The sequence below is a fragment of the Ixodes scapularis genome, unplaced genomic scaffold, assembly GCF_016920785.2.
Source record: "Ixodes scapularis isolate PalLabHiFi unplaced genomic scaffold, ASM1692078v2 PGA_scaffold6__148_contigs__length_123643588, whole genome shotgun sequence".
NCBI classification, from domain to species: Eukaryota; Metazoa; Arthropoda; class Arachnida; order Ixodida; family Ixodidae; genus Ixodes; species Ixodes scapularis.
This window is the reverse complement of record NW_024609881.1, coordinates 29,919,826-29,930,034: the sequence shown is the minus strand read 5'-3', so window position 1 is coordinate 29,930,034 and position 10,209 is coordinate 29,919,826. Positions and strand designations below refer to the sequence as shown.

The 10,209-nt window shown below is 47.2% G+C and overlaps 1 pseudogene; it reads left to right on the top strand.

The window, feature by feature from the left end:
* The first annotated feature begins 1,437 nt into the window (after positions 1-1,437).
* Positions 1,438-2,093, top strand: LOC121046091 (annotated as a pseudogene).
* Positions 2,094-10,209: the final 8,116 nt, after the last annotated feature.

Sequence of the window (10,209 nt, the reverse complement as noted above, 5' to 3'; positions counted from 1 at the left end):
CGTAAGCACTTTCACGATCGTGTCGAAGGTTTCGTCTAGCGGTTTGTTTGGCGCCACCAAGCTTCGCAGTCGTGCGTAGACCCAAGGGCTGAGAGCGGATATTAGGATGGAACGTTTCCTACCGTCGTTCTTCACCCCGCTGGCGTAGAAGTACGTCTCCAGTCGCTCCACGTGGTTCGTCCAATTCTCCACCGCCGGGTCATACTAAATCGGTACGGCGTAGAGGGCTTGAGCTTGCGCCATGGCGGCTACCGCTTCTCCTTTGTTCCCGGGTCCCACCGACACACCGATTAACACCACTTGACGTTCACGTACCGACGTTCGGTTGTCCTCTCCTTATCGAGCCTCGTCGCCATTGTTAGCGCGTCAGGAAACACAACGCTTTGTAACTTGGGTTCTTTATAGGAGATGAGAAACGTGAATACATTGTTAGGGTCCAGGTTACAGACGTCCGACCCTAGTCGGCATGATGGCTCGCGCGTCGACCGTTGCTCCTTTGCCGGAAGAAGGCTGGCGGCTCTCGCCGGGGTTGCCGCTTCCGGCCGCAACACCCCGGATCCAACGCTTTCATATCCGCCTCCTTCATTACCAGTTTGATGTCAAATATGTGCCTGGGAAACAGTTGGCTACCGCAGATGCACTCTCGCGGGACCCGGTCGACCAGCGGCCAACGACTCCAGCCGTCGACAAGGTTGAGCTGTACGCCCAAGAAGCGCTCCGCGCTTTCCTTCCCACGCTTGCGGTCCTCCTCGATGACTTCCGTGCCCAGCAGGTTGCGGATTGGGAGTGCGCTATGCTGAGGGCGCACTGCGACAATGGTGGTCTCGGAAAGAAAGTCTGCCTGTCAGCATGGCTCAGTTTTGGGGTCATCGTGCTGAGCTCAGTGTCGGCGACGACCTTCTCCTCTGCGGGGGACGTCTACTGGTGCCTGCTTCTCTGCGGAAACACGTCCTGTCCCTCATCCAAGACGGACATCTGGGAGTGAACCGCTGCCGCGCCATCGCCAGAGAGGCTGTCTGGTGGCCGACCTTGGGGAGCCATGCAGATAAAGGCAATGGTGGGGAACTGTCCCAACTGCGCCACCACGTGGGTCCAGCGAGCGGAGCCACTGCTTCCTGCAGTGACGCCTAGCCGCCCCTGGGAGAGAGTCGGTGTGGACATTTTTATTTTTCATCACGAATTGGAACAGACTACCTTCTCCTCGTTGATTACTACTCGAGGTACCCAGAAGTGCTGTCCCTTTGCACGATGACATCCACGGCGGTGATCTCCATTATCAAAAGTGTCTTCGCAAGACGCGGCATCCCGGAGACCCTCGTCAGCAATAATGGACCTCAGTTTTCATCAGCAGAGTTCCGTGCCTTCTTCCAGAGCTACGGCTTCTCCCATGTCACCAGCAGTCCCAGGTATCCTCAGTCCAACGGTGAGGTCGAGCGGATGGTGCGGACTGTCAAGGAACTTTTCAAGAAATCTCCAGATTGACCCTTGGCCCTCTTGTCCTACCGTAATGCACCAGGGGTGACTATGGGTACAGCGCCGCTCAGCTGCTCATGGGGCGCAGCCTCCGGACCCGCCTCCCAGTTCCAACCGCCAAGTTGGTTCCAGGATCACCTCTCGCGGCTGATTTCCGCAGGCGCGGCACTGCCCAACGACGTCGCAAGCGTCAGGATTTCGACCGCCGGCATGCTGCACATGCTTTGCGTCCCCTGGGGGAGGGGGAGAGGGTGTGGATACGCGACGCAGATTGTGCTGGCACAATCCTTAGCCCAGCACAGCGTCCACACTCCTACGTGGTCCAGACGGATGCAGGTGCCCTCATCCGCAACCGAAGACATCTGTTACCGCAGCAGCCTCCATCAACGGGTGGTTGCGACCTCAGCAGTTCTGGTCCAGGGCCGCAGGAATCCCAAAGTCCACCACGGTCTCCATCTCGCCCAGAGCCTGCGTGCAGCAGTCCCACTCCCAGGGCAGCTAGTCCTCTACCAGTTTCATCGCCACAGGGGTCCCCTGCTGCTCCCTCAAGACCGCCTGCGTCGGGTGCGCGCACAAGGTCCGGACGCTGCGTTAGACCACCGGTGCGGCTGAACTTGTAGCGCACCATGTGGCTTAGGTCATTCATTACGTTCCTTGGGAGCTAAGTGTGGCTCTCGTTCGTTTTCCCTAAAGAGGGGATGTAGAGGGTGTGTAGGCGCAGTGAGCTACGGGGCGTCCTTTAGGGTGTACGTATAAAGGGTGTGCGTGAATAAACGGGGGCTTTTGCCGTCCGACCACTCGGAGCGTCATTTGTGTCAGTCTTTCCTCCGCGGCCCTCGGCTCTGGCCGCCACCTCGGCCGCCTCGGCTCGAACCCGCCCACTACACATGCATTGCTTCACATATTAAAGAGTGTGCTTCTTTATGGACCACTTTGGGCACCTTCATGCTTTGAGTTCGAGAGTAGCATGGGGCATTTACTCAAGCTGGTGTCTTCAGCGAATGGCGTCCTTCTCCAGATTCTTTCCCGCATATTTTTCCGGGACAACTTCCGCCAACTGCAGTCGATGACTTTAAAAGAAGCGAGAGAGCTTTGCTCCCATAAGGCGAGGAATAGGAAAACTGGAGTGGAGCTTCTCGCGAAGGCCAGAGCTGCATCCGAGGACGTGAGAGTTCTACTCGAAGAGGACCTGGGGTCCGTGCACAGTATTCAAGACTACAGTCGTGTGCGCGTGGGTGGATGTGCAATCCACAGTAAACAGCACAAGACTCCCTTTAAGAACGTATGCTGTGTGTTCAGAGAGCTGATGGGGCCAAAAAGGTATTTGCCCTCTCTTATGTGTACGGAATTGCAAGCGTAGAAAATCTTGATCGCCTCCAGCTTGCGCGGAAGACCTCTTCAATGCGGTTCTATCTACTTACCGAAGCTGTGCGTCCATGCATGCTTTTGAAAATGGACGACAGTGTTATATTTTCTCAGTTGAGCGGCCGTCATGGCTGGGTTTAGACTGGGTCTAGGATTTGAAAAGTCTATGCATATACTGTTAACTACTCATCCTGTTGCAAATTTCTCAATTTAAAGAAAAGACCTCCAGGAAGTGCATTACTGTTTGAGGGAACAGATTTCAAAATTTCTAATGACTTAGTCAATCTCGTATGAAAGATTTGTTCCCCCGTGTTTTGAGAGTATTGTATTCATGCAACATGAAGCATATCAATATGCATAGACTTTATCAAACAGTATACATGTGTAAAATAATGTCAAAATATTTAAATCGCGCCTCAAATAAGTGAGGATTGGTCACTTTTCAAAAATATTTCACATTCATTGTCTCTGACCTTAGATTTTTGTAACTAAAAGCAACATATTTCAAAGACCTGACATTTTTATACATTAAACTTGAAACAACAGCTTCCACTTATTTTATTAGTGATATACTGTAAACGACTTAACTTTAGCGAGGACCTAATATTCGCGCGAATCGCTTACAATACGCGAAAAATAGGTCCCGCGAACAAATCCGGTAGAATGTAAACACATCGGAATCTATATTGAGATTTCACCGCGTCACGAAAATTAGAACCCGCGGATTATTTCAGAACTTCAGCTTTGACCGAAACTGCAAATATTGGGCCCGCGAAAAATAAGTCGTTTACAGTGTGTGATTTTGCGAACTGTCGCTATTTGCACCCGAAGTGGTACCACTTGAAGCTCATGTGGCACCATTCGCAACCCAAGTGGTACCACCTGAGGCCTCAGTGCTACTACTTGGCTTGCAAGTGGCACCACTTGACTTTCAAGTGGTACCAATTGAAAGCAAGTGGCAGCACTTGAAATACCCCTCCATATTTTTCTCAAAAATAAAAGTAGGCCCAAAACCGCAGGTATGAAAAATGTCCATAACCGTATTAACTACATATTGATCCGCGGTTTTTGTACAGTAAACAAAAAAAAATCATTTACATATTTGAACACGTTGCAAACTGGCATGAACTCAATAGCTAATGCAATAGCGCGGTCGATTCTCGCAAGAAAAATATCACTCAAAATCAAGACTTGCGTGACACAAGACCCAATACACACCCCCCGATCTTTGTAAAAATACCGCGTTTTGCCATCCGACGAATGGGGGATCTAAATAAATTGCAGTAGATGAAGAAAACTGTCTGCTGTCATCCCACTTGAGTTCCGGAAAGAAAGTTCGTTTTGGGATTCAATGCAGGCCCTGACTGAGCTAAGTAAAGAGTAGTGAGGAAGGTAATAGAAACGGTATTGTACATCTACGCTAAATACGCTGTGATTGGAAAATACATCTGCCATAAAGGCTTGAACAAGTTTCAGAATTCTTAACCTAAACGGAATCCTCAATCCGCATACCGGAGAGGTGTTTTGGGGGATAAGCCGACATTTGCCGTTGCCACGTGCCCCTCTCAGTGACTATAGCTCGGAAAGGACAGGCTTTCTTGTGCGTTATGGCACTAGACCTCCCGGTGCAGTCCTTCGGCTTTTTTAGAGCGCAGCTCTTAGGCGCCCGTTTCCGTCTCCAGCGGTGTCGCCGTAACCGCGCGTTGCATTATGAGACGTTTCTCATAATGACGCCACGAAGGTCACCAGCGAAGGTCACGACCTTCACAGTGACCTTTGTGACGTCACTAGTGACATTACGAAGGTCACTCGAGAAGGCCTCAACGAAGGTTGCGCGTCACGTCACGAGTGACCTCACGAGGGAGGAGGGAGGGGAGGGGGATGAGAAGGGGAGAGGGTACGGAGGAGGAGGGGCATACCTTCCTCTCCGTACCCTCCACTCTTCCTCCTCAAGAGCTGCGCTCTATTTCGGCATTACAGGGAATTGTAAACGTCTTGCATTTTTATCTTGGCAGCCAACTGATGCAACGACAAACTCTCACAAAGACCTTGAGCGTGTTTCCTAACCTTCCTTGAGTCTACCAGCAGCAGTCAGAAGTTCTTTTGCACGGCTGTAGAAGCTTTCGATGCATTGTAAGATATATACGTGCTCACCATCTTTAGAAAAAAATCAATCATTAAGCGCTTCAAAAAAAACGCGCGAAGTGTTTCAGGCGTTTACCATCTCGCGTTTGGCCGATCGCTGCGTTACTCAGCCGTCGGTTGCTTTGAACGAAAAAGAAGTTGCCTTTTTGCGATCATTTGACTGTGACTGAACTGTATCCCCCTGGTGCCGGTGTCCCCTGTCATGAATGAATATTGATTCATCTTTCCTTCCACCTAATATACCTGAGTTGTGAGTACGCGCCTGTCTGTGTTCTGTGTTCCTTCCTCTTTTGTCCTTGTCTCTTTGTGCGCGACATTTCATCATGTTTAACGTTTACCAACTCGCCCAGCTTACCACTTTACTGCAGTGGATGATGGAAATAAATAAAGAAGACAGGAATGCGGCAAAAAGGTTTTGGAACCACATTAAAGCGCACGGGAGAAATACAGAGGGTTTCCAACACGTACTGACCACACAGGAAGGGAGAAGAGTAGTTGGGGAAGAGGCACGGGAACATATTAGGCGGACAATCGGAGGCTTTCTTTCAGCTTGAGCAGAGGGGGACAGTGTATAGCACTGGCAGTAGTGTACAGGAGGAGCAGAATTGTGTAACAATGGAGACTACCAAAAGAGAATGGGATAAGGCAGGAAGTAAGGTTTCAGCAGGTGCAGCGACAGGCCCAAGCGACATACCCATGTAACTCATTAAGACACTAGGAAAAACAAGCAAACTGAAGTTACGGCATGTGATTAATCAACTAATTATAAGAGGAAAGGTACCCAATGATTGGAAACTAAGTTAAATGAAACTAACATAGAAATGCAGAGGAAACAAATACAACATTAAGTCATAAAGGCCTATAACGATAACTTGAGTTCTATACAGATTACCTCTGCAGAAAGTAAAGCGGAGAATGGAGGAATGGGCAGAAGATTTGCAAATACTGGGTGAGCACCAAAACATATGGCACTAGAACTATATTTTGGCAATTAGGTGCTATGCATGAAATCAAAGGTTCAATCAGGACTAGAAATTCAACAAAGAAGCGTAGGCAGATGGGCACTGGGAGCACATGGAAAGACACCAAATGAGAAAGTACAGGGGAACTTGGGATGGTCGTCTTTTGAGAGCAGGGAGCCAATTAGTAAGTTGAAATTTGAACAAAGCCTTGATCCAAATGGATGATATGCGGTGGGCACGGAAGGTATTCAAGTATCTATACATGAAACGTTTAAACAGAAAATGGACAGACCAAACCCGAAAGCTTACATTTAAATACCTACACACTAATGATGGGGCTGAGCAGGCTACTACAATGTAAAAGGGAGTGAAAGAGACAGAAAAAATGTTGGAGGTAAGAATGCAGGAAAAATCTGCTCTAACAGTGTACAGGTCACAAAAACAGGATATAAGAAAGGAAAATATGTTTGACAATTCACTGGGAAGGTATTTACTGTTTGAGGCGCGAATGGAAGTTTTGAGGACGAGGACATATGGGGTTAAATTTCAGGGGACAGACACATTATGTGCGACCTGCCATAATGAGAGCGAGACGCTAGAACACTTGGTTTTGAAGTGCACGAGGCGTCGACCTGCCCTCTCTCAAAGATTTGGCCTGGGCTCTGGGTTTTGCTGACGACGATGGAAGGACGGAAGAAAATAGGATTACAGCCGCAAAGAGGCGATTAGAAGATTGGTGGAAATTATCTGGGGAAAATTGAATGATGCACAACTAGCACAGCTGGGGACAAGCGGGCAGAGGCTGTCAGTCAATGTTGCAACTCCTCTTTGCATCACTCGAAATATCAAATAAAGATAACGTTATCCAGAATATGCCTCATTATTTATCACTTGTGCAGTGGACGGCGTCAATACCTGGTCGGTCTTCTGTTCTTGAGGCAGAACATATTAAAGAAAACCACGTTCACAAAGGCTGGCAAACACACAGTTAAAACGTCACCTACTCCGCACATCGCCGTAACCGCTGGTAGTACTACACTGCATGATGTAACGGCATCACCGCACGGCGTTCAATTTTCGTGTTCTTGCACGTTCGCAGACGTTTGCCGAATGTTCGCAAAATCCTTGCCGAATTTTCCTTCGAAAGTTTTGCAGTTGCCGAACTTTCCGAATTTGAAGTTAGGCAGATTCGGTCCATCACTAATCATAACATCGGCGCACAGCATTTTTCATAAAATCAAACTCTGTTTGGAAGGGGAATTGATGCCTCACTCACACAATATTTATCCTTAGCCCGAATATTGAATGCGTCGTGCAGCTCTCTGCTTGTTGTTTCTTTACACCTGTCAAGAATCTTCACATCCTGCAACACCAGCAAACAGGAGCATCTACAACAGTGAAGGGGGAGAATAATGTGCATGGTGTCTTATTTCGCCTTCGTTGCTTTTGGCGCTTTTATACGTTTCAAGACCATGGACCAACTTGCCCAAATAGCCACCTTGTTGCTCCACACAACAAATTGCCCCCCCCCCCCCCCCCCAAACCCCTTCCCGATATTCGTTTTTTAGTCGTGTTCATTTTATTTGTGTAATTGCGAGGTTTAGCAATTTCTTCGTGCTCTTCACTCCTCCGCAAAGAAAATAGTGAACAACATTATTAAAAAAGTGAATGGTCTTAGGGAAATTATGATAGAAGCAACATTTGACCTTTTGTATCAGGTTTCCTAGCAGGCAAAATAATGTTTGAAGACTCACGCTTCTGGAGCAGGTGCTAACATTTGTTAATACTTGAATAATTAAAAAAAAACAATTGCACCGCTAAAGGAGTTTTGTAGACGACTGGAGTTTCTTTGGTACAGCATATTACATATTACCTTTAGTAATAAGAATAGAACAGTGCTACAGTTCAGTTGAGATAAAGCCTGTCTCCCCTTCACCCATTTACACTCGGTAGTTTATTTAGCTTGTAAAAAGAATTTCTGTGAAATGCCAGCGAAAGTCAGCATATCCGCTAGAGCGTCTATCAATACAAATTAGGGTGGAGAACAAAAATCAAGATGATTTACATTATGCCCTATTTATTGATTTAAACCCAAACTTTCCAGCAAAAATAATCCTAAATCATTTTTCCCGTTTGTTTATTATTTTATATTTGCTGGCATTCGTTAATAAAGAATAATCAAAAAATATTTATATCTGAATGTGATGAACACGAGCCAGACGGTCTTTGTACCTTCCATTTCATTGGTCAAGTATGTAATGTGCTATTACAAGCAAATCAAAACGCAAAAGGAAAATAAAGCTTTTGTTGTAGCATGGCGAGGCTTACAAGAAAAGGTTGTTAATTAGACTGTGCCTTAAATTTACAGTAATTGTTGTTTCCATAGTTTTCAGCGATCGGACGAGTTTACCAACCTGCCACTTTTAAATACATCTAGCAATATGACTCACCTACCCTAGCTACAATTATTAAAAATGTAATTCATCTGATTTCAATAAAAAAAATCCGATTAAAAATTAAATTAATCAAATTTAAATCAAACAAATTCGATTTTGCAGAACCTTCAAATTGGTCTGGCCTTTAAGTCATTGCATCGAACATTGCAGTTCAGACATTACCCCTCAAACCAATAGTTAACAAATATCAGTACAGTAGTCAAGTCAGCTTACCCTACGATTATCCGTTCATCTAATGTCCACCGAACATAACGAGATTATGACATGGTGAAGACGGCATTCGCCCAACTCTCACACCTTTCCTCAAAGATAAAAAAAAAGTAGATATGTTTAATTTTAAAAATTCCAAGGACACCTAAGCACTTCTTACGAGTTGTGAATGCGAAAGCATTAATGTCGTTCTTCCGCTCCCTTAGCTCTTCATTGACGTCACGTCAGCCGCCATTGTTATGTACCATGTTCCTGCGCCCGCACCTTCTACGGAGCAGAGTAACGCACGCAATCCTTTGATACGCGTGTTTTGCTGACATGACCGACAGAGCAGCTCGGTGCGAGTCACGTGGTACTCAGAGTTCCAGAAGGCGCCCGCCCAATGGGAGAAAACATGAAGATCGACGCCACACGGATGATTAAAAAATAAACGGCGAGCTCACACTTCTTGAAACTAGTCTGTCATAAAGTTGGTAAAGCACTCGACACTTTATGAAAGTTTTTATAATATTGGATGCGCGTGAAAATTTTGAGAAGGCAATTTCCAGGGCAATCGCGTTTGAAGCAGACGATTGTGTGTGAACGGTGTGGCGTCATTGCGTCGTCGGCTGCATGATGCCGCTCAGCCACTTTAAAAACTAATAATAATCACGTTCTTATATGGCACACGACCTAGCGCAAATTATTGTAAACTGTTCCTTTATTATGTCAAAAACAAATGTCGTTCCGTACATCCCCAAAATAATCAAGAAACGATTTTCTCAGTTAAGTACAAAACGAGCGTGTTGGTAACGGTAATTAGACATGAAGATACATAGAAAGGGGGGACGGACAACGAAGACTTCCAACTAGCAACCAGAGGTCGGCATTTTAGGTCGCCCTCACTCACCCTCACCCTCACAGCCACACTTACCTAAGCCCCTCACTCACCCTCACCCTCACAGCTACACTCACCTTCAGCCCCTCACTCACCCTCACAGTCACACTCACCTTCAGCCCTTCACTCAACCTCACGCACTCACCGCCCTCACGGCTTTCACGCCCCTCACCGCCCTCACGCATTCATAGCCCTCACGCCCCTCACGGCCCTCACCGCCCTCACGGCCCTCACGCCACTCACCGCCCTCACGCCACTCACCGCCCTCACGCGCCTCACCGCCCTTGCGGCCCTCACACCCCTCACGCCCGTCACGCACTGATGGCCCTCACGCCACTCAGGCCAGCTTCAGATGGGGCAATTTCGCCCAGAAACTTTACGTCGCAACACCAGCAACACGGACCGCCCGCGATCACACGCAGCAACCAATTGCTGCAATTTGCCATCGTCATCATAAAATTTTATTTTTCTTGCACTATTTAGACACAATTACGCGTTATAAACGTGTTTTTATGCATTTAAATCTCGTTAAGAATACTAATGCACCTTTCTGAAACAGTTTATTTCCAAAAAAACGATCGATTTCAATCCAGAACCAAGTCTTTCGGTGTCATCATCACTGGCACGAGGTATCACGTGAAAATTTTGCGTCCCTGATTGGATGCAGCTGCTTCAAACGCATTCGAATTGCTCAGAGTTGCATGGCCCTCACCACCCTCAC